The following is a 23,361-nucleotide window of genomic DNA, read 5'->3' as shown; positions in this document are numbered from 1 at the left end:
CTGACATGAAGCCAGATTGTCTGTTACGGGACCTCTCTCCTCTGCCTGTGTGCTGGGCCTAAATATATGCCAATGGACTGTTGCAGTGGTGGCTGACGTGAAGCCTCATTCTCTGCTATGACATGCAGACTAATTCTCTGCTGACATGAAGCCAGATTGTCTGTTACGGGACCTCTCTCCTCTGCCTGTGTGCTGGGCCTAAATATATGCCAATGGACTGTTGCAGTGGTGGCTGACGTGAAGCCTCATTCTCTGCTATGACATGCAGACTAATTCTCTGCTGACATGAAGCCAGATCCTCTGTTACGGGACCTCTCTCCTCTGCCTGGGTGCTGGGCCTAAATTTATGACAATGGACTGTTGCAGTGGTGGCTGACGTGAAGCCTGATTCTCTGCTATGACATGAAGACTGATTCTCTGCTGACATGAAGCCAGATTGTCTGTTACGGGACCTCTCTCCTCTGCCTGGGTGCTGGGCCTAAATATATGCCAATGGACTGTTGCAGTGGTGGCTGACGTGAAGCCTGATTCTCTGCTATGACATGCAGACTGATTCTCTGCTGACATGAAACCAGATTCTCTGTTACGGGACCTCTCTCCTCTGCCTGTGTGCTGGGCCTAAATATATGCCAATGGACTGTTGCAGTGGTGGCTGACGTGAAGCCTGATTCTCTGCTATGACATGCAGACTAATTCTCTGCTGACATGAAGCCAGATTGTCTGTTACGGGACCTCTCTCCTCTGCCTGTGTGCTGGGCCTAAATATATGCCAATGGACTGTTGCAGTGGTGGCTGACGTGAAGCCTCATTCTCTGCTATGACATGCAGACTAATTCTCTGCTGACATGAAGCCAGATCCTCTGTTACGGGACCTCTCTCCTCTGCCTGGGTGCTGGGCCTAAATTTATGAAAATGGACTCTTACAGTGGTGGGTGACGTGAAGCCTGATTCTCTGCTATGACATGAAGACTGATTCTCTGCTGACATGAAGCCAGATTGTCTGTTACGGGACCTCTCTCCTCTGCCTGGGTGCTGGGCCTAAATATATGCCAATGGACTGTTGCAGTGGTGGCTGACGTGAAGCCTGATTCTCTGCTATGACATGCAGACTAATTCTCTGCTGACATGAAGCCAGATTCTCTGTTACGGGACCTCTCTCCTCTGCCTGGGTTCCGGGGCCTAAATATCTGAGAATGGACTGTTCCAGTGGTGGGTGACGGGAAGCCAGATTCTCTGCTATGGGACCTCCCTCCAATTGATTTTGGTTAATTTTTATTTATTTAATTTTTATTTTAATTCATTTCCCTATCCACATTTGTTTGCAGGGGATTTACCTACATGTTGCTGCCTTTTGCAGCCCTCTAGCCCTTTCCTGGGCTGTTTTACAGCCTTTTTAGTGCCGAAAAGTTCGGGTCCCCATTGACTTCAATGGGGTCCGGGTTCGGGACGAAGTTCGGATCGGGTTCGGATCCCGAACCCGAACATTTTCGGGAAGTTCGGCCGAACTTCTGGAACCCGAACATCCAGGTGTTCGCTCAACTCTAGACAAGGACTGTTGCACGCAGCAATTTTTATCTGTCCAAATCCCAGCTTTTATGCCAGGAAGTGGATGAATTACCGCCGGATCCTATTATAGTCTATGGGGTCCCACGGGCATGCGGCACTATCCGGCTATGCCAGATCCAGAGAATTTCTGGAGGCTGTCTGCTGGATTGCTCTAACCTAAAAATTATGGGGCACATTTATTAAGACCAGTGTTTTAGACGCCGGTCTTAATAAAGGCCCATAGCTGGTGGTGGATCCAACAGAGTTATGAAGAAGCGCAGGTTGGTGTATCCAGCACCAGTTTAAAAGCTTCCTTGCTGTCTTACATGTTGACCTTTTTCTACGCCTAAAACAGGTGTAGAAAATGGTAAATCAGACGAGCCTGCCGGTCGTCCCCTTCTCCACTCACGAGACGCCCACTTATTCAGACCTTGCATGGACAGGAAAAAGTGGCAGATAGTGGCGCAACTAAAAATCTGCACCTAAAATATATGCCTAATTTAGGCGTATTTCAGATTAATAAATGACCCCCTATGTTTTGTCTACAGCTCCTATGCAGACCTATTTGTCTCTCTTGTAAGACACTACAACCACACCCATATAGTTTGATCCGGCAGCCATACTCCCTTCTATTAGTCCTCTATTTCTAACTAACATACATTTAGTTGCACAAAGTAGGGGATAGATGGATGGCAGAGCAGTATCAGACTGCAGAGTTTGTAGTCTGTTACCATGGAGACACATAGAAATGGATACGAGCTGTAGATACAAAGCAATGGAAGATTGTTTTAATTAAAATAATTTTCTTCATTTTTCAGTAACAGAAAATTAAATGATATTTGTGGAAAAGGTGGACATAACCTCTACGACTTCATGAGCAAAGTTTGGGTTTTGAAATCGCAGTTAAAACTCGAAATTCTGGGCTTTCAACATGCTCCCTAAACGAATAAGACAGTTATCTGAAATAAGGGAGAGAAAAGAAATGTTTCCAGGCTATTGTTCCGAAGTGGACAGGTAGCGTTTGATCATCTGTCATGTTATTTCATGCAGACAATAAGAGTGCTTGGTAGAATTGTGTCTCTTCAGCTGTCAAGCAGCAGTCCTTTATCTAAAACGGTGTCCGATACTATCACATTTCTAAACTGTGGCACACAGGTTGAAATGACTTTGCTTTGATTTATTAAACCTGGTATAACATTTCCAAGACACTTGCTGGATCAAGAACTCCAAACAGTGAGGACTTACGTTTATATTAAAGCATGTTTCCAGTAGAATTGTTCACAAGCATAGTGGTCAGAAGGGGTTAAAAATAACAAAGAATCATTACTCACCTCCACCGATCCCCCACCGCTGCCATTCTGACAGTTATGTAGTCCCCACTGCTCTTCATATATCTAGCAAGATCATGATGATAAAGCTGCTGCACTGATGCTGCCCATACTGATTGCACAAAGATGACTCCACCTTGGGAAAGGAATCATGGTAGCCACCGCTTTGATATATACTGTATTTTCTGCACACAAAAATGGTAGGAAAATGTCAGGGTGTCTTACAGGGCGAATACTAATGGAAGCGCTCATTAGTATAGTAGGCCCGGGGAGTAGTGAATACAGCATTCCTTGTGCTGGCTTTGTACTTACCACTCCCTGGTCTTCATCTGCCTGCGCTATTCTGTGCTGTGACCTGCACACAGCATGAAAATGTAGGTGCGCTTGGTGACCTCTCGCTATATGACGTCAGGTCACAGCACAGAGAGAAAGGAAGAGCAAAGCATCTAAGGAGCTGTGGCTGCATTCACAACAGGAGAGGTGAGTTGATATTTTTTTTGGTCTGATCTGAGGATCTGATTAACATTGGGGGTCTGATCTGAGGCCTTTATGGGGGTCTGAGCTGTGGTCTAATTAACATTGGGCGTCTGATCAGAGGTCTCTTTGGGGGTCTGAGCTGCTGTCTAATTAACATTGGGGTCTGATCTGAGGTCTCATTGGCAGTCTAGGTCTATTTGGGGGTCTGATTAACATTGTAGGTCTGAGCTGAGGTCTGATTAACATTGGGGGTCTAATTGGGGGGTCTGAGCTGAGGACTTATTAACATTGGGGGTCTGATTGGGGGGGTCTAAGCTGATGTCTTATTAACATTGGGTTCTAATTCGGGGCTGAGCTGAGGTCTGATGAAAAATCTTCTAAAACCTAGGGACATCTTATAGAAAAGTAGTTTAATAGGAAAATATTCAGGAAGTTATTCATCTAAACCTCTGTTCTTTCAAGGTTTTGGAGTCACGTGGGTGGTCCAATCAGTGATTGACAGCAAACTAGGCATGACTAAGCATACGGGAAGGCTCTTGATGACTGATAGGTGTAGATAGTCTAGAAAGATCAGAGGTTTAAAATGAATAAATGACATGTTTTATTAATTCTTTGCAGATAATATAGGGGTACTCTTTATGAAAGCCCCCCATTATGTGAAAATACTCTAAAATGACATATGGAAATAGATTTGACTAAAGCAGACAGCAACTTTGTTCAATTAATTGAGCCCAAATTACATAACAATAACATTAATATCTGCAGATCTGGAAACGGACCTTATTAGCAGAGAAGAGGTTAATCTACTTCAGTTTTTCGGTTAACTTTATTCTCTTGCACAAATGGTGTGATATGTGCTCCATTAAACAAGCACAATTAGACTTCCCTCATTATTAGGGGTTTAACCATCCCATAAGACCAATATATCTGACCACAAGAACCTTCTGTTGACTCAAAGAAAATCTCTTGTAAGAATTAATTATAAGCACCTGCTGGTCCATTGTGTAACGGAGCTGGGTGAGGACTCTTTCTGCTTGGTCAGCTCATTTTACCATCGACCCTTTCACCTTCACCTTTCATTAGGACTTCATCGCCTGGATCTCAGATGTGAGGCAGCGCCGTTATCCTAAGCATTTCATTAAAGGGGTTCTCCAGGAATAGCAAAAATGCAAATACTGAAATATTATTTAATAATAAATATATTCACAAATACCTTTCATTACGTGAAACGGGTCCGCAAAAAATACGATTTACGTCTGTGTGCATTCTGTATTTTGCGGAACGGAACAGCTGGCCCCTAATAGAACAGTACTATTACTAGTACTAGTAGTGATGAGTGGGAGGTGCCATATTTGATTTCGCAATATTTTGCGAATATTCGATTGAATATTCGTGTTATATTCGTCGAAATCGAATATTCGTAATTATTCCAATTATCGCGAATAATATGCGATTTAATTAATCACGTATTGCAAATTTTTCCTTTGATAGTATAAGGCAACGTTCCTATGACTAATTGACTATGGCTAGGCTAATATGTGTATTTTACGAAATTTCGTAATATTGCTCTAACTTCGCAATTTATTGCCCTGTATTTGTAGTGGGGGACTTGTTCCATCGACCCACTATACAACTTGAAATGCTGTTTGACAGGTAGCATTTATTGCAGACGTTGGCAACACAATTATAACTCCTGTATATGCAACCTGCTGATGGTACCAAACAGGTCACAGTAATCCAGCCGGACTACTATTTGTCTCTAATAGTGGAAACATGACCGCTTGTTAAAACCTAAAACTGCCCCCCAACATGTTTCGCCAGTATCTCTGGCTTCTTCAGAGGTAACGGGCAGCCTAACGGGCCTACTATTTGTTAGAGACAAATAGTAGTCCGGCTGGATTACTGTGACCTGTTTGGTATTATCAGCAGGTTGCATATACAGGAGATATAACTGTGTTGCCAACGTCTGCAATAAATGTTAGCTGTCAAACAGCATTTCAAGTTGTATAGTGGGTCGATGGAATAAGTCCCCCACTACAAATACAGGGTAACAAATTGACAATCAGATCGAGTAGGCAATAATATTTACAGACATGGCACGGCAAGAGGTTGCCCTCATAGCCTTTAGAGCGAGCGATTGTGCACATTGCCTCTAATTGACTATATCATCATCTCCAACAGTGGATTGTAGACTGTGTTTTTAATACCTTAGTAGCTTTTTTTGTTTCTTTGTCTGCAGTCTAACAAGTTGTGATTCACATTCACATTTAGTGACACATTTTAATGAATATTATAATAAAAGTGAAGTATTAGTTTGCACCCGGGCCAAGATAGGTTCTACTGCCTGTATAGGCATTTGTAAATAAAATTGTTAATTAACCTTGCCCAGGTCAGGTCCTGAATTTATAGATTAATGGCAGGGAAATGGGATAGGTTCACTGGCTGTAGACAAAAATATCACAGGTTATGTAACATAGTACATAAGGCCGAAAAAAGACATTTGTCAATCCAGCTCGGCCTGTCATCCTGCAAGTTGATCCAGACGATGGCAAAAAAAAAAACCTGTGAGGTAGAAGCCAATTTTCCTCACTTTAGGGGAATAAAAAATTTCTTCCCGACTCCAATCAGAATAACTCCCTGGATCAACGACCCCTCTCTAGTAGCTATAGCCTGTAATATTATTACGCTCCAGAAATACATCCAGGCCCCTCTTGAACTCCTTTATTGTACTCACCATCACCACCTCCTCAGGCAGAGAGTTCCATAGTCTCACTGCTCTTACCGTAAAGAATCCTCTTCTATGTTTGTGTACAAACCTTCTTTCCTCCAGACTCAGAGGATGTTCCCTCGTCCCAGTCACAGACCTGGGAATGAATAGATGATGGGAGAGATCTCTGTACTGACCCCTGATATATTTATACATAGTAATTAGATCTCCTCTCAGTCGTCTTTTTTATAAAGTGAATAACCCTAATTTTAATAATCTTTCAGGGTACTGTAGTTGCCCCATTCCAGTTATTGCTTTAGTTGCCCTCCTCTGGACCCTCTCCAGCTCTGCTATGTCTGCCTTGTTCACAGGATATGAAGAATGTAGTGGATGGCACTCCTTATGTGTCGCGGTTGGTGCTCAGTGGGAAAGGTCAAATGGAATATATATAGACCACGGCACTCAAAATAAGGTTATCAAAAATTAATTCATTTATTAATTGTCCATCCCAGGTAGGATCATTTATAGTGCAAATGGCCAACAATATTGTTTCGGTCCAGCAGGACCTTGTTCACGGCCTAGGATAAGTACATCATAATTTAGTATTTCGATACATCATAAGTAGGGACATATTGCATAACAAGGATGGGTAAAATAGTAAATTGACAAGGTAGATAAACAAGACGGTAAGGAGATGTCGAACATATACATATACATAAATCAATTGACATATAATCATATAGTCTAGGTGTCGTATATGGAGCAGATGAGAAGACCATGGCAAGAAAAGAGGATGACACGTGATTCCAAGATCATTATCTTCATATTGAGACTAGAACAAATGGGAGACCATATTCATATAAACGGTAATTAGTAAATGGTGGTTAACATGAGAAGTAAATATACGTAGAGGTATAAGGTATAATGTATAGGGTGGAGATAATGCCAGCGGACCAAAGAGATGGTGTAATATAGTCAAGTCATTAAATCAATTTGGACAAGTTTGCTATATGTATTTATCAAAATATCAGCACTGTCAATGTAATATAATATAATGCACCATCTCTTAATAGTATTCCGGCACCATCTCACATAAAATGTCATTCTTAGAAATTGCAGTCGTAGGGTTAAAAATCATAATCCTGGTATACATAGAGTAAGATAGTTTTACAATATAGCAGACCTATAGGGGGTGGTGTCTCGTGGTTAAGAAGGATAAGTAGTAAAAGCGAGTACTAGTGATAGAAGATTTGCGCGCAAAAATATCAGAGCAGGCATAGATTATGCATAGAATATAGCGGTGGTAATTGGGAGCGCTGTAAACAAACCTTAGTGCGGTAGATCTGGAGGCATCGGGAGGACTCGTGGGCAAAGCGCGACTTCCGGGTTTATATGGAGATCCCGGATGATTATGCGCATGCGCATAGATATGCGCAAGCGGTGGATGTCGTAGTCTCGCGAGGACCGCTACGTCACTCGCGCATGCGCAATGGAGCTTAGTATCGGGCATGGAGTGTACGGAGATCAGAGTCTGATGCGCAGACGCTTTACATAGTTCTAGAGTCGCTGCAATATAGGGTCAATGTAAAGATAGATCAAAAGCTAGATGAATCATATATTTTGTAAAGTATTATCAGCTAGATGGTTAATATGCTACATGGAACTCTATAATGGAAACCTATAGAAAAAAGCGCTAGTACTACTAATACTACTAGTATTGGCTCTATGTATGATGGTATACTACCTGTAGGGTACGACTATAATGGTCATTTGGTCTGTGAAAATAGGAAAAAGAAAGGAATTAGTACACGCATTTAGATATGCTTCTATTACATATAGCGTTACAGCACTGTCAACAGATAACAAAGATTAACAAACAGCCAGAAAATAGACATAAGGATTTCAACATATGGAGGTAAAAATACGGAGGTAAAAATACGGAGAGAACGGTCCCAGTTTATTAGAGGCATGAGAAATCAAATATGAAAGTCAAAGTCCCTATTCATTCCGTAAGGTGAAAGAGTTTTTAACTCAAAAATCCAGAAGGCTTCGCGTTCCTTTAGACGTTTAATCCGATTACCGCCTCTTCTTGTTTGCGGTACATGTTCTAAAATCTGGAATTTTAACTGATTGATTTGATGGTTATTGGATAGAAAATGATGTGGAACCGGAAGCTCGGTTCTGTTACATCGGATGTCAGATTTGTGTTTTGATATACGATCACGTACACACTGTGTGGTTTCGCCCACATAGGCCAAACCGCAGGGGCATTTGATGAGATATACCACGAAGGATGAGTTACAGGTATAGAAGTCTCTGGCTTGATAGATTTTGCCCGAGTGGGGGTGTACAATCCTGTTTCCTTTGATAATATTAGTACACTGGGCGCAATGGAGACATGGGTAACTACCTGTCTTACGGGGAGCTAGAGTAGTTTGTCTAAATTGTGGTGTGGAGGGGCCAATGTCAGCGCGTACTAGCTGATCTTTGAGATTAGTCGGACGTTTATAACACATGCGAATCGGATTTCTGAATTCAGGCACGTTGGGATATGATCTTGTTAATATGGACCAGTGTTTTTTAATAATGTTTTGAATTTTTGATACAAACGGATGGTATGTGGTAACAAACGGAATACGAACAGAGGGTGACATTCTATTGGAACGTTGGGGAATCTGTTGTGCTAAGGTAAGCTCTTCTTGAAGTAACTTGGTGGGATAGCCCCTAGCAGTGAATTTACTTGCCATCTCTTTAAGGCGTTGTTCCCGAAGAGAAGGGTCTGGTACTATTCTGGTTACTCGAGTGAATTGAGATCTTGGTAAGGAATGTTTGGTGTTCTGAGGATGACAACTAGAGTAGTGTAATAATGTGTTTCGATCAGTCGGTTTACGAAAGAGATCAGTGGTTAATGAGCCGCTATGAGTTTTGAATACCAGTGTATCTAGAAAGCTTATTTTATCTGGATCTGTATGAGAGGTAAAAGAAAGGTCTGGATCTTGCTTGTTAATATGGTCAATGAAACGAGAAAATGAGTCACAATCACCGGTCCAAACACAGAAGATATCATCGATGTATCGATGCCAAGTTAATGCAAACCGTTCAAAGAGGTCATTGGGATATATATTATCCTCCTCGAATTTTGCCATAAAGGCATTTGCATAAGGGGGCGCCACATTTGCCCCCATTGCTGTACCCCGTTTCTGAATGTAGAAGTCGTCACTGAACATAAAATAATTGTTATGGAGGACTAGTCGTAAAAGTGCGAGGCAAAAGGTTTGTGCATTAGGTGAGTAATTGGAGGTTGAGAGAAGTGAGGAAACGGCTTCTATGCCCTTCTCGTGAGCAATAGAAGTATATAGGCTATTAACATCTAATGTTACTAATATGCTGTCTTCCGGAATGTTTTGTAGTGAGGAAATAGTTGATAAAAAATGGGTCGTGTCAAGTAGAAAAGAGCGGGTATTTTTGATTAATGGCGTAAGTATTCGTTCTAGGAAGATAGAAAGTGGAGAAAGGATAGAATCCGTTGATGCGACTATAGGTCTACCTGGTGGATTTGTTAAATTTTTATGAATTTTTGGTAATGTATAGAGAACGGGAGTAACGGGATGTTCATTGAGAAGGAAAGAGTAGGTTGATTTATCGATGGTGCCTAGCTGGAGGTAAGTGTCGAGTAGGGAGATAATTTCTTTTCTAATACGGAAAATAGGATTATTGGGCACCTTACAATAGGTTTCAGCGTCAGATAGTTGTCGTTTTATCTCCCCGACATATGCTGTGGTATCCATGACTACAATGGCTCCACCTTTGTCGGCTGGTTTTATTGTAATGTTTTTATCATCCCTCAATGTGTTAAGTGCAATCCGTTCCTCACTTTTAAGATTCTGAGGTGTGTATAAAGATTTATCTTTTGGTTCTTTCAAGGTACTGTCTACGTCCCTTTTAACCAGGTCAATAAAGGCCTCGGCTGCATGGTGATTTTTAGGGGGCATGAATGTGCTCTTGGTCCTCAAGTTAAGGGATTTAATCGATAGGTCCGAGGCTATGGCCGTAGTTTGGGATATTGACTCCGGTGATTGCTGTTCAAAGTGGGCTTTTAATCGGATGGACCTATAAAACCGTTGTAAATCCTGCTCCAAGGAAAAGGAATGTAAAGAGTCGGATGGGCAAAAAGAGAGTCCCTTAGATAAAGTGTTTAGTTCTGCGGGGGATAGTGTACGGGATGAGATATTAACTATTATGTCCGTACCTGTGATCGGGTCTGTATTCCTGACGGATTCCGATTGACGTTTTCCCCTTCCTCGGCGTATGCGGCTGCTCTTCTCCTTCCTGGGCGATATCCGCGCTTGTGAAAAAAACGTTGATTTCGGTATCCCGATCCTCGTTCGCTCCCCGATGAGGATGAAGCGTAGCCGGTGTAGGTAGAGTAGTCGTTTCCCGTCGTAGAACTTTGCCACTGCCATCTATAGACTCGTTGTAATTGGTAATCCTCTGAATCACGGAAGAACTTGTTGCGTTTGGTAGTTTCAAGGAATTTTTGATGGTCGTTCAAGATTTGTTCTGTCTTCTGTTTAAGGGCAGCCCACTCTTCTGTCGGAATTGTGGAAACCAGTTGTGTCTCGATAGCTGTTAACTTTTCTTTGGAATCAGTGATGGATTTCTGTAAAAATTCTATGCCTTGTTCACAGGAGCCCAGAACTGTACACAGCAGGATGACAGGTCGAACTTGATGGACAAATGTCTTTTTTTGGCCTTATGTACTATGTTACTATGTTACTCCATGTGTGGTCTGACTAGCGATTTGTAAAGTGGTAGGACTATGTTCTTATCACGGGCATCTATGTCCCTTTTGATACAACCCATTATCTTATTGGCCCATGTTAAACCTCATCTGCCACTTATCTGCCCAAGCCTCCAATCTATCCAGATCACTCTGTAGTAGTATACTGTCCTCTTCAGTGTTAATTACTTTACACAGTTTAGTGTCATCTGCGAAAAAATGATGTCTATCTATCTATCTATCTATCGTCCATCTCATATTTATCTGTCTATTATTTATCTGTCTATTATCTATCTATCTATCTATCTATCTATCTATCTACCTAACCATCTATCTTCTATCTCATATCTATTCATATAGACCTGCCATATATCTATCTAATGATCTATCTATCTATCTATCTATCTATCAGTTTTACACATAAGTCACAATAATTTACTGACTACCATTTGAAGAGTCTGTCAGCAGTTTTGTTGATATTAAACTGCTGACAGCACTAGTAGAGGCTGGGGAAATAAGTACAAACACTTTTGGAGCTTTAATTATCAGGAATACTGAGAATATGAACTTTTATTCTGCCAGATTCTGCTTCTTAAAGAGGAACTTTCACCTCTCCTGACATCCCTGTTTTAATAGCTTCATGCATTCCCCGTGTAATAACAATTCTGGAGCATCTATTCTTATGGCTCTATGTTGTGCCATTCCTTTATTACTTCTACTAGAAATTATGAATGAATTACTATTAGCCTTCAGTAAGGGCACAGAGGGGTGGTAACCAGTTTGGGGGGGGGGGGGGGGGCGTGTTCCTACACAGACTCACTCTATCCCAGGCATGTCCAAACTGCGGCCCTCCAGCTGTTGCAAAACTACAACTCCCAGCATGCCTGGATAGCTTACAGCTATTAGGGCATGCTGGGAGTTGCAGTTTTGCAACAGCTGGATAGCCGCAGTTTGGACATGCCTGCTCTATCCAATCAGTGCCTGTCTGCCTGGACCATTTTCACGTGCTTAGCAGGAGGAAATTTGGTTCCATGTCACCAATTACATGTCCTGCCATTCATTGACATCAGCAACAAATCCAGGTTCTGTTTGGTTGGAGTATGAAGGCCTCATGGTAAACGCTTCAGTTCTTTCTTTGCTGTGGAGTGACACACTATACCAACTACTCGTGTGATGATCTGGGGAACCATTGCTGTGTGGCAAGTATTTTTTTTAGTGGTTCTTTCCCGTTAATTCCTTGTAATATTGTTGGTTAGTGGTACCAGGTACCAAGCCATTTTCCTAAGGTGTGGAGTAACTGTACATGTGTACTGCACACTGAAGACCTTTTGGAGGGGCCAGAATGCTAGAAAATTCTGGGCATGTAACAAAGAGCTCAGCTCCAATGAAGACATCATGAGGGTAAGATGTGCATTGCTCCCACCACCCATCTTTGTATCATGTGGGCGTTGGCCAGATGCCATGTTGGGAACTGCTCGATGGGGAGCTCACTCGTTTGCTCATGGCCTAGGTGACTGTTACATACTTTATTCTGTGATATTTTTAGATATCTCTTATGTAGTCTATAATAGTTTAGTAAACTTTTTATGCACCTAAACTGTGTAAAGCCTATTTTATTCCTGGATCTCAGAATTCAAAGATAAACAATCGCATACAACACGATATGTGCAAAACATTCTGCAGCCACGTGTATTGCTTCTTATGGCAAGGCTTTACAATGGCATTTTTGGCAGGATAAGTCTGGCTCACACCCAGCAAAGGTTTCCTAGGAGTGTCTTGGCCAGATTGCAACACTTCCTTGGCCTGACCAGTCACCAGATTAATCACCAGTAGAACCAGCTGGGACACCAGCTTCTGCAACCTACGAACGTGCAGGATCTACAGGCCAAGCTACAACAGCTGTGAACACAGGATACCATACAGAACCTTTATGCCTTCATGCCCAACCGTATCTCAAGCTACAGGTGGCTCAATTGGGTACTAGTGCCTCCCTTTAAATTACAGTTTCCCCCGATAAACTTATATCTTCATTTGTATTGTATTGTAATCACTTTCATATATCATCATTATATTCACAAATAGAACATTTTATTCAATTCCAACAACTTCTTGGTAATTTGTTTTGGATCAATGAGTGCATGCAGGACCGCCAATTTTCCTGGGAGATATGATGTAAAACACTGTTCTGAGTGTTACTGAACTAAAAATAAAAACTGTAATTATGGAGCAATACGAGACAAGTAAACCAAGTGTTCAGCAGTTCTTCTTGAATGAGTTGTCCAACACAGCGCCAACCTTGTCCATAGGCTATGTCTCGGATTGCAGCTCAGCACCATTCACTTGAATGAAGCTAATCAGCAATACCAGACAAAATCCATTGACAAAAATAGCACTTTTTCTTGTAGAAATCTTGTATATCCCCACAGATTTAGTCTATACTCTATATAAAGATAGCACCTGAGTAATTCACTTAATAACATGCAGTTTGGATAGTGCATAGTATCAGTACATTTCAATGTGGTTCCCTTCTACAGAACCTCAAACGCTCCATATGCTATCAATTACACTGCTTTCTGTTCATAAAAAAAAAAAAAACATTTGATGTGAAACATTAGACCATCTACTTGGTATCGTATTGAGAATACGTCATTTTCTCACTATCATGTGTGGAATGCATCAACTCATTTCTGTCAACGCTTAAAATTTTCTGATTGATTGACTGCCGAAGAGGTATTTCAGAAGCTAAAGCTTGTTCTGCATTACCGAAAAAGACTTCACGATTAGAATGTTACCTGCTACTCGTGTAACATACAGTAGTCTACATGTGAAATAGTAACACTAGTTGCATGCAGTTACATATTCCTGTCTGGCACTGTACTAGTACGTTGCAATGCGATGTAATAGTGCATCACAGGAGCTGTGCAGCTGGAACCCTGCCCTCACTGCCTGCAGTTTAACCCCTCAGATGAGGCAGTTAACAGCTGCCCTGTTCTCGGGGTGCCAAGTGGTTGTCATTGAGGTCAGAAGCCTTCTGAAGGCACCGAGGCCTGCCATGCTAATGCCTCTAATACACTGCCTGTCTCCCAAAAAAAAAGTCGCCACCCAAAAAAAGCCTTTAGCTTTGATTACGGCACGCATTCGCTGTGGCATTGTTTCGATAAGCTTCTGCAATGTCACAAGATTTACTTCCATCCAGTGTTGCATTCATTTTTCACCAAGATCTTGCATTGATAATGGTAAAGTCTGACTGCTGCGCAAAGCCTTCTCCAGCACATCCCAAAGATTCTCAATAGGGCAAAGGTCTGGACTCTGTGGTGGCCAATCCATGTGTTAAAATGATGTCTCATGCTCCCTGAACCACTGTTTCACAATCTAAGCCCGATGAATCCTGGCATTGTCATCTTGGAATATGCTCGTGCCATCAGGGAAAAAAAAATCCATTGATGGAATAACCTGGTCATTCAGTATGTTCAGGTAGTCAGCTGACCTCATTCTTGGAGCACATACTGTTGCTGAACCTAGACCTGACCAACTGCAGCAACCCCAGATCATAGCACTGCCCCCACAGGCTTGTACAGTAGGCACTAGGCACGATGGGTGCATCACTTCATCTGCGTCTCTTCTTACCCTGATGCGCCCATCACTCTGGAACAGGGTAAATCTGGACTCATCAGACCACACGACCTTCTTCCATTGCTCCAGAGTCCAATCTTTATGCTCCCTAGCAAATTGAAGCCTTTTTTTCTGGTTTGCCTCACTGATTAGTGGTTTTCTTACGGCTACACAGCTGTTCAGTCCCAATCCCTTGAGTTCCCTTCGCATTGTGCGTGTGGAAATGCTCTTACTTTTACTATTAAACATAGCCCTGAGTTCTACTGTTGTTTTTCTTCAATTTGATTTCACCAAACGTTTAAGTGATCGCCGATCACGATCATTCAGGATACGATGGGTCGCCACTATCCTTCCAGTTTTTAATAATGCGTCGGACAGTTCTTAACCCAATTTTAGTAGTTTCTGCAATCTCCTTAGATGTTTTCTCTGCTTGATGCATGCCAATGATTTGACCCTTCTCAAACAGACTAACATCTTTTCCACGACCACGAGATGTGTCTTTCGACATGGTTGTTTAAGAAATGAGAAGAAACTCATTGCACCAGTTGGGGTTAAATAACTTATTGTCAGCTGAAAGATATTCGCCCATGCAGTAATTATCCAATAGGAGGCTCATAACTATTTGCTTAGTTAAATCCAGGTGTCAATTTTTTTGGGGGACAGGCAGTGTATATACAGCCTTTGGCAGTATGTAATAGAATGCTGGTAAAAATCCCTTTACACTGTAACACAAAAAGTATTTCCAATGTATAGTTCAAGCAATCGCAGGTTGAATTCCCCTAAGAGGACTAAAAGTAATGTAAAAAAAATGTTCAAAAAACAAAAAAATATGAAAAAAATCACCCTCTTTTCCTCATTTCTTATACATAAAAAGCTAACCATTATTGGTAGTTCTGCATTAGTCCCAACCATTAAAATATCATTGTCATGATTTCTCATGCGAGGTGAGCAGTAAAAAAAAAAAATACCCAGTGCTAGAATTGTCTTTTTTTTTTTGCTCACTGCGTCTCCCAAAAATTTTTATAAAAACCTTGCATGTGATCCAATGTGGCATCAGTAAAAATTACAGCTCGTTCTGCAAAAAAGAGGCCTTACACAGCTCCATCAGCAGAAAAATAAGTTAGAATATGGTGACAGAAAGCAAATATTTGTAAAAAAAAAGCTCTTTAAGTTTTTTTAAAGTAGTAAAACATAAAAACAATATCAATTTGGCTCCTCCACAACCTTACTGACTCGCAGAATAAAGTTAGCATGTCATTTACATGGCAGAATTGCAGTTTTTTGTACGTTGTCATCCCAATTTTTTTTCAAAGTTATACAACACATTAGATGTACCCCAAAATAATGGCATTAAAAATACAACCCCTGCCACACAAAACAAACTTAAGAACAGCTATATCAAAATAAAAATAAAAAAGTTATGGCAACTGAAATGTAGAGATGAAGAATTGAAAAAAACCACAGAGTCCTTAAAGGAATTCTGTTATCAGAAGCAGCTCTAATAACCCAAGGGTAGTGACAAATAGGCTTAGTTCACTTGAATCAAATGCTCTCTTTGCTTTGTAAATTGATGCCTCCATTGTGCCAAAATAACACTTTTAATGATCATGCAAATTAGTAGTTCAATGCATCAAAGGCATTGCCCTCTCCTTCAGCCACCCAGTGCCTCCCCCTGAAAGTCATCTTGCCTAGCCATGTCTTCTCGCACAAGTGCTGTGTGATTATGCATCAGCGCATGCACAGTAGACTTGTTTTAGTCCTGGCAGAGACTCTGAGCTCTATTGCAGTGTTTCCCAACCAGTGTGCCTCCAGCTGTTGCAAAACTACAACTCCCAGCATGCCTGGACAGCCTTTGGCTCTGCGGGTATGCTGGGAGGTATAGTTTTGCAACAGCTGGTTGGGAAACAATGCTCTATTGTGCATGCGTCAATGTGTAATCACTTGGCATTTGAGCAATAGACAGGGTCAGGATGTGCCATAAATGTCCGATAAATGCTAGTCATACCCTTGTCCAGCTGTTGTAGAAGTCCTGTTCCATAGTGGACGTGAATCAAGACATACATGGCTCTCTCTGCTCACTGCTATGGAAGTTTTGAAAAAAGCAGAAAATACTTGCTCTGCTGTTTGCGTAAACACTCATATTTGGTTACTGTGGGACATTATTACTTGGGTACTGTATGAAAGTATTATGTTGTTTAAATATTGCATGCTTCTATTATTTTGTCTATCTATGGTGTTAAAGAGTTAGGACACAGTAGTTAGCTTTTGAGCTCTTTCTGCAGGTATAAATTCATCTTTGAATGCTAATTATGGTGTATATATAAATATAATCTTATAAAGTTGGACGAATTTGCTCATTATTATGGAACGGGGCTTGAATTACAGCCTGTATGTTATGTAGGGGCTGCATTCACAGCTATAGCTTAGCTCTAATCTACATCTATAAGCTATGGTGTGCCACATTACTGAATAGTGCCTGGTGGAAAAACAACACCTTAGGTTCTGAACCCCAAAGAAGGTTTGGGCAGAGATTGAGCTATTAGTACAATTATTATATACCATAACTGTAAAGTTATTTTTACAAGAGAACACACATGAATTAGGAACAAGAAATGCTAGGATTTCACTTATTAATATTGAATATCATTTAATTTCCTAAAAAATCTGTTAAAAAGAAATGTTTGCTACATTAGTACTAAGTGCAATACTGCACCCAAAGAACAAAGAATATGAACAATATGGATAAAAGGAGTCTGCACAATACTGATACATATATGTTTGTGTTGGATATGCCGTTGCTTTATTAGATAGGCATAACCTTTTAAAGGGGATATTTCCATCCTATTTGTAAAACACATATCACTAATTTATATGTGAATATCTTGTAATTTATTTATTTTTCTTAAAAAAATGGATGGATGATTTTCTGGATATATTTTTTCAAGCCACTTACTGTACACCTATTTTTGTCATAGTATTTAACTTAGACTCTGTCTGGACAATTAGCACAGCAGAGACTCTCACGTAACGCTCTGTCAGACCATCAGTCGGACCAGGGAGGAGTCAGGGGTGGTGGCTCAGTTAGAGTACTACCCCTCCCTTTTGCTATTCCAGTAGGATGGCTAGTCAAGGTTTCTTACAGTAAACTAATGAATGCGCTGGTACTCTGTGGGCATGTTTATCTAGATGTGTCAGGAGAACAGTAGAGATGTCATTCTGTTAGTCATTCCAGTCCTTCGCCTATTATTAAAATGAGACTACCTTGGAGATAGACCCTTCTCTTTGCAACAGAGTCATGAATTAAGATTATTTTGCTCTCCCCTTGAGAACGTTTATCTTTCTGAGATTATTGCTAAAATTTCTGTTTAATTCTCAATGACACAGTACTGATAAAAAAATATATATATTTCTTAACATTGAGTTAAAAAAAAAAAACTCTTTTCAAATGGAAGGGGCCCTTTAAGCTTTCCCCTGCATGGTGGCGCCCATGCTACCTGCTATTCAAGAAATTGCCGTACAGCCCCTGATTTGCTGTATATGTGAAATACCAAAGAGATCATGGTTTCTTAATTTTTAGGATTGGTGGGGGTCATAGAGGTCAGATCTCTACCAATTATAAAATCGTGGTATATCCTAGCAGCATAATATTACATGCTGAGGATACCCATTTTAATGTATTATATAATAATATCATGCTCATTAAAATATAGAATTCTTCCACTCATCAATATATTAGTCGAAGGAAGACTTTATGTCCGACATAATGCAAATCTACTTGTTTTTCCAGTTAGCAGTAGCCGAGTGCTGGAACTGATTGACCAAAGTAGAGTTTGAAGACAAATCTTTAAAGTAGTCTCTTAGACTCTAATGCACTTGCAGTAGTTTTGTTTCCAATAATGTGCTGAATAGCGTGAAGCAGAAGCAGTTTTTGAAGTCCCCAAAGGGCTCTGATGTTATTACTACATTTACTCATTATGGGATCAGCTTACAGACCTTAGGTTAGGGCCTCCTGCAAAAGGAGCAACTCCTAATTAGTGCCAAAACCTGCCACTGTCTGTCTTATAGTAGTCAGCACCTGTAAAAGGGTACATCGTTGCGGCTGGCATTATAGTCAGGCTGTTCAGTTGCCAGTGACTTTGCTTCTAGTGGAAAATTAGAAAATGTAGATCTTTGTTTCCAGACTTGATTTGTTGATATACCATGGGTCTCAAGAAGACACTTTGCAGTCCAACATTTCTTCATTGCTCTAGTAAAGAGATAAAAATGGTCCTTTCCACATGACATGAAGGACTTTCTCCATTCCTGTGCCCCCTAATCAACAACCCTAATGCTGCCCATAAACATGTGATAACAGTCGGCAGAAAAGGAGAACTCAGCTAACCATAAAAATAGGTTAAACATAAAAATAAATAGTAAATCATTTTCTGATGACAGATTCCCATTAAAATTTATCCCAAACCATTGTTCGTGACTATCAAAATCTGATACCTGATAAAAGTTGAATTGGATTGGATGCCAATTCACTTAATCTAAAAGTCAACTGAAAGGCCAATTTAGCCCAATTTGGCATCAATCATTTGAAAATATAACGCAAATCATTTGAGATGGCCAATACTGCCCACACACCTGTGATAAAAGTTAACCAAAATGGACAATTTTGTTTATTGTTTGAAAATATAATGTGAACTATCTGTTACAATGGACAAAGGCAGCCTTCTGTCTGAGTAAAATTTGATTCACTTGATTGGAAAATAATCAAACAATGATGACATACGTGTCTACTTGGTTGACCATGGCCAATATTTTCCAACCTGAGACTGCCCCTACACATAAGATTTTGGTCGGCAACAACGTGGCTGATCAATTGTCCATGGCATTGTTAGTATGAGAAGTGCCTGTGACTTCTCATTATAGAGTCGTAGGGACAGGCTAGACACATGCTGGACAACTACTATATCTAAAGGCCAAAGAAAATAAGTGCTTGATGTGGTTGATGGCTTACTTTTTCACCTAAAACTTTTTCAATTATCAGAAAATCCGAAATTAGACCAATAGAGAAATTTTATTTTATTTTTTTCTAAAACAAAAATGACAATAAATCATATTCAGCCATATTGGGTATCACTTTTAAATTGGCTCACAAATGTAATTTTCAACCATTAATTAAAAAGTGACAACCAGTATGGTTAGCTATTATTTAGAAAGACTGCACCTATCAATTTATTATTTATTACAAGTCAAGTTGGGGGGGGGGGGGGGGGGTGGGGTGTACCTGCACAGTCTCATAGTGGCAGCACTGATTGGATAGAGTGAGTCTGTGCAGGTACACCCCCTAACTGGTTACCTCCCCTCTGTGCCCTTACTGCAGACTGCTAGCAATTCATTCATAACTTCTAGTAGAAATAATAAAGCAATGGCACACCATAGAACCATAAGAAAAGATGTTCTAGAATTGTTTTTACATGGGAAATGCATGAAGCTATTAAAACAGGCATGTCAGGGGTGGTGACAGGTCTCGTTTGAACAGACATATTGGGTTAGATTTTCTAATCCTATAGACAGTGTAAAGACTTTCTAGACCTGCATGAGCTTTATCACACTGCCTCGTGTTGGATGATAAATTTGGCGTATGGCTAGACACTTGTCCAACCATTGATTGGCTTACTTTGAGACAGAATTTTACTTCAGAATTTTGATGCGAATATTGGCACTAAATGGTGTAAATTACCGCCAATTCCTGAAAAACCACACTCTTTTCCATGTTAACCACCTCCTATTGTCGGGTTAGGTGCAGATCAATTCTCTAAACCTAGATGCGCCAAATTGGTCAAATTGCCATCCATTTTGGCACCATTTATGATAAAATCTAGGTGCTTTACATATGTAACACCCAGAACCATAGATACATATGGCATGTTAGAGGGAATCTGTCACCATAGATCTCCCTATCCAACTGTTTGCATAGACACATAGTTGTGGATCACCAGATTAAAATATTGTTTTTCTTTTGTTGATCCGAGGCTCAATTTCCAAGTGCTATGAGGGCGTCACCATTGATCTTGTTGCATCCAAACTGCCTGGCCCTTTCAATCAAAGCAGTGAGGAGGGACTGGCCGCAGAAATGAGTAGAGCTTGGGTGCCATAAGAGCAATGGTGATGCCCTCATTGCACCAAAGGCCTAATTGCCTAATTTGCATATTACTAAAAAGTATCATAACTCAGGAACTTGGATCAACAGAAGAGAAACATTGTTTTATTTAGGTGAACCCCAGCTATGTGTCTATGCAGACAGCTGGATAGGGAGGTCGCTGGTGACAGATTCCCTTAAGTGTGTTCAGTACAACCACAGGTGGGTCCAGGTGTTACCGCTGTAATATGTATAGTTATTTTCTGATTTAACGCCTTCCCGACATATGACGTAATAGTGACTTGCCACATTTTTACGTACTATTACGTCATGGTAATCGGGTGGGCACCGGAGCGGTGCGCGCCCGATCACTGCAGGGGCCCCACAGTCCGTGATAGCTGGGCCCCTGCTGTATCCGCCGGCATCGCTGTAAAAGCTGATGCCGGCGGATCTTCTGTACCGCGGGCAGCGCTGACCACGGCATAGAAGGTGCATCCGGCGGGTGAGGGAGCCCATCAGGTCCACGTCACAGCAGCCTTGCATGACATCGGGACATGCTTTCTACTGGGGCCGAGGAGATCCAGCCCCAGGCAACCTGTTAGTGTACTACTCAGTGTAATGCATTACAATACAGATGTATTGTAATGCATTACAGAGGAGATCAGACCCTCAAAGGTTGAAGTACCAGAGTTGGACAGAAATAAAGTTTTTAAAAAAAAGCAAAAAAAGTGTTTTTAATAAAAATAAAAAAGTTTCAAGTAAAAAAAAAAAAAACGCCCCTTTCTCTTGATTTTATAATAAAAAATCGAAAAATAAAATAAAAAACACAAATATTACGTATCACTGCGTCCGTAACGACCGGCTCTATAAATATATTACATGATCCACCCCATCCGATAAACACCATTTAAAAAATAAAAAACGGTGTCAAAACAAGCCATTTTTGTCATCTTACCTCACAAAAAGTGCATCACTAAGTGATCAAAAAGGCATATGTTCCACAAAATAATACCAATAAAACCGTCACCTCATCCCGCAAAAAATGAGCTCCTACATAAGAAAATCGCTCAAAAAATAGAAATACTATAGCTCTCAGAACATGGAGACATTAAAACATAATTTTTTTGTTTCAAAAATGCTATTATTGTGTTAAAGTAAAATAAATGATAAAAAAGTAAACATATTAGGTAGTGCCACGTCCATAACAACCTGCTCTATAAAAATATCACATGGCCTAACCCCTCAGATGAACACCGTGAAAAAAATAAGATAAAAACAGTGCCAAAAAGCCAATTTTTTGTAACCTAACATCACATAAAGTGCAACAACAAGCGATTAAAAAGGCGTATGCCCTCCAAAATAGTAACATTTAAACTGTCACCTCATCTCGCAAAAAATGAAACCCTACCTAAGGCAATCCGTCAAAAAATAAAAAAGCTATGACTAAAACATAATTTTTTTGGTTTAAAAAATACTATTATTGTGTAAAACTTAAATAAATAAGAAAATGTATACATATTAGGTATTTCCACATCTGTAACGATCTGCTCTATAAAAATGTCACATGATCTATAAAAAATCAAAAAAATATGGTATTCAGAAAATGGAGAAACAAAAACATATTTTTTTTTAAAAAAATGCTCTATTATGTAAAACTGAAACAAAGTAGACAGATTTGATATCATTGCATCCGTAACAACCTGCTCTATAAAAATAGCACATGATCTACCCTCAGATGAATGTTGTAAAAAATAAAAACAGCCATTTTTTTGTTACCTTGCCTCACAAAAAACGTAATATAGAGTAATTAAAAATCATATGTACCCAAAATAGTACCATTAAAACTGGCACCTTATCCCCTAGTTTACAAAATGGGGTCACTTTTTGGGAGTTTCTACTTTAGGAGTGCATCAGGGGGGCTTCAAATGGGACATGACATTTAAACATCAGTTCAGCAAAATCTGCCTTGCAAAAACCATACGGCGCTCCTTTTCTTCTGCGCCCTGCCGTGTGCCCTTACTTCAGTTTACTACCACATGTGGGGTGTTTCTGTAAATAAATATTGGTAATAAATATTGAGTTTTGTTTGGCTGTTAACCCTCGATGTGTTAAAGAATAAAATCTGCCAAAAAAGTGAAATTTCCTTTAATTCTTGTGGAACACCGAAAGGGTTAACAAAGTTTGTAAAATCTGTTTTGAGTAACTTGAGGGGTGTCGTTTCTAGAATAGGGTCATTTATGGGGGGTTTCCACTATGTAAGCCCCACAAAGTGACTTCAGACCTGAACTGGTCCTTAAAAAGTGGGTTTTGGAAATTTTCTTAGAATTGCTTCTAAAACTCTAAGCCTTCTAACGTCCTAAAAAAATAAAATGACATTTACCAAATGATGCCAACATAAAGTAGACATATGGGGAATGTTAAGTAATAAATATTATTTTTTGAGGTATCACTTTCTGTTTTAAAAGCAGAAAAAATTAAAATTTTGAAAATTGCACATTTTTTTAAAATTTTGGGTAAATTTGGGATTTTTTCATAAACAAAGGTGAAATATATTGACAAAAATTTATGACTGCCATTAGGTGCAATGTGTCACGAGAAAACAATCTCAGAATGGCTTGGATAAATAAAAGTGTTCCAAAGTTATTACCACATAAAGTGACACATGTCAGATTTGCAAAAAATGGCCTGGTCAGGAGGACAAAAACTGGCCCGGGGTAGAAGGTGTTAATACCTCTAAGGAAGTGTAATTATAAAGATATATTTGTTAATTTATAATTGGTGAGAA

The sequence above is a fragment of the Bufo gargarizans genome, chromosome 6 (assembly GCF_014858855.1).
Source record: "Bufo gargarizans isolate SCDJY-AF-19 chromosome 6, ASM1485885v1, whole genome shotgun sequence".
Lineage (NCBI taxonomy): Eukaryota > Metazoa > Chordata > Amphibia > Anura > Bufonidae > Bufo > Bufo gargarizans.
This window is presented reverse-complemented; position numbering follows the sequence as displayed.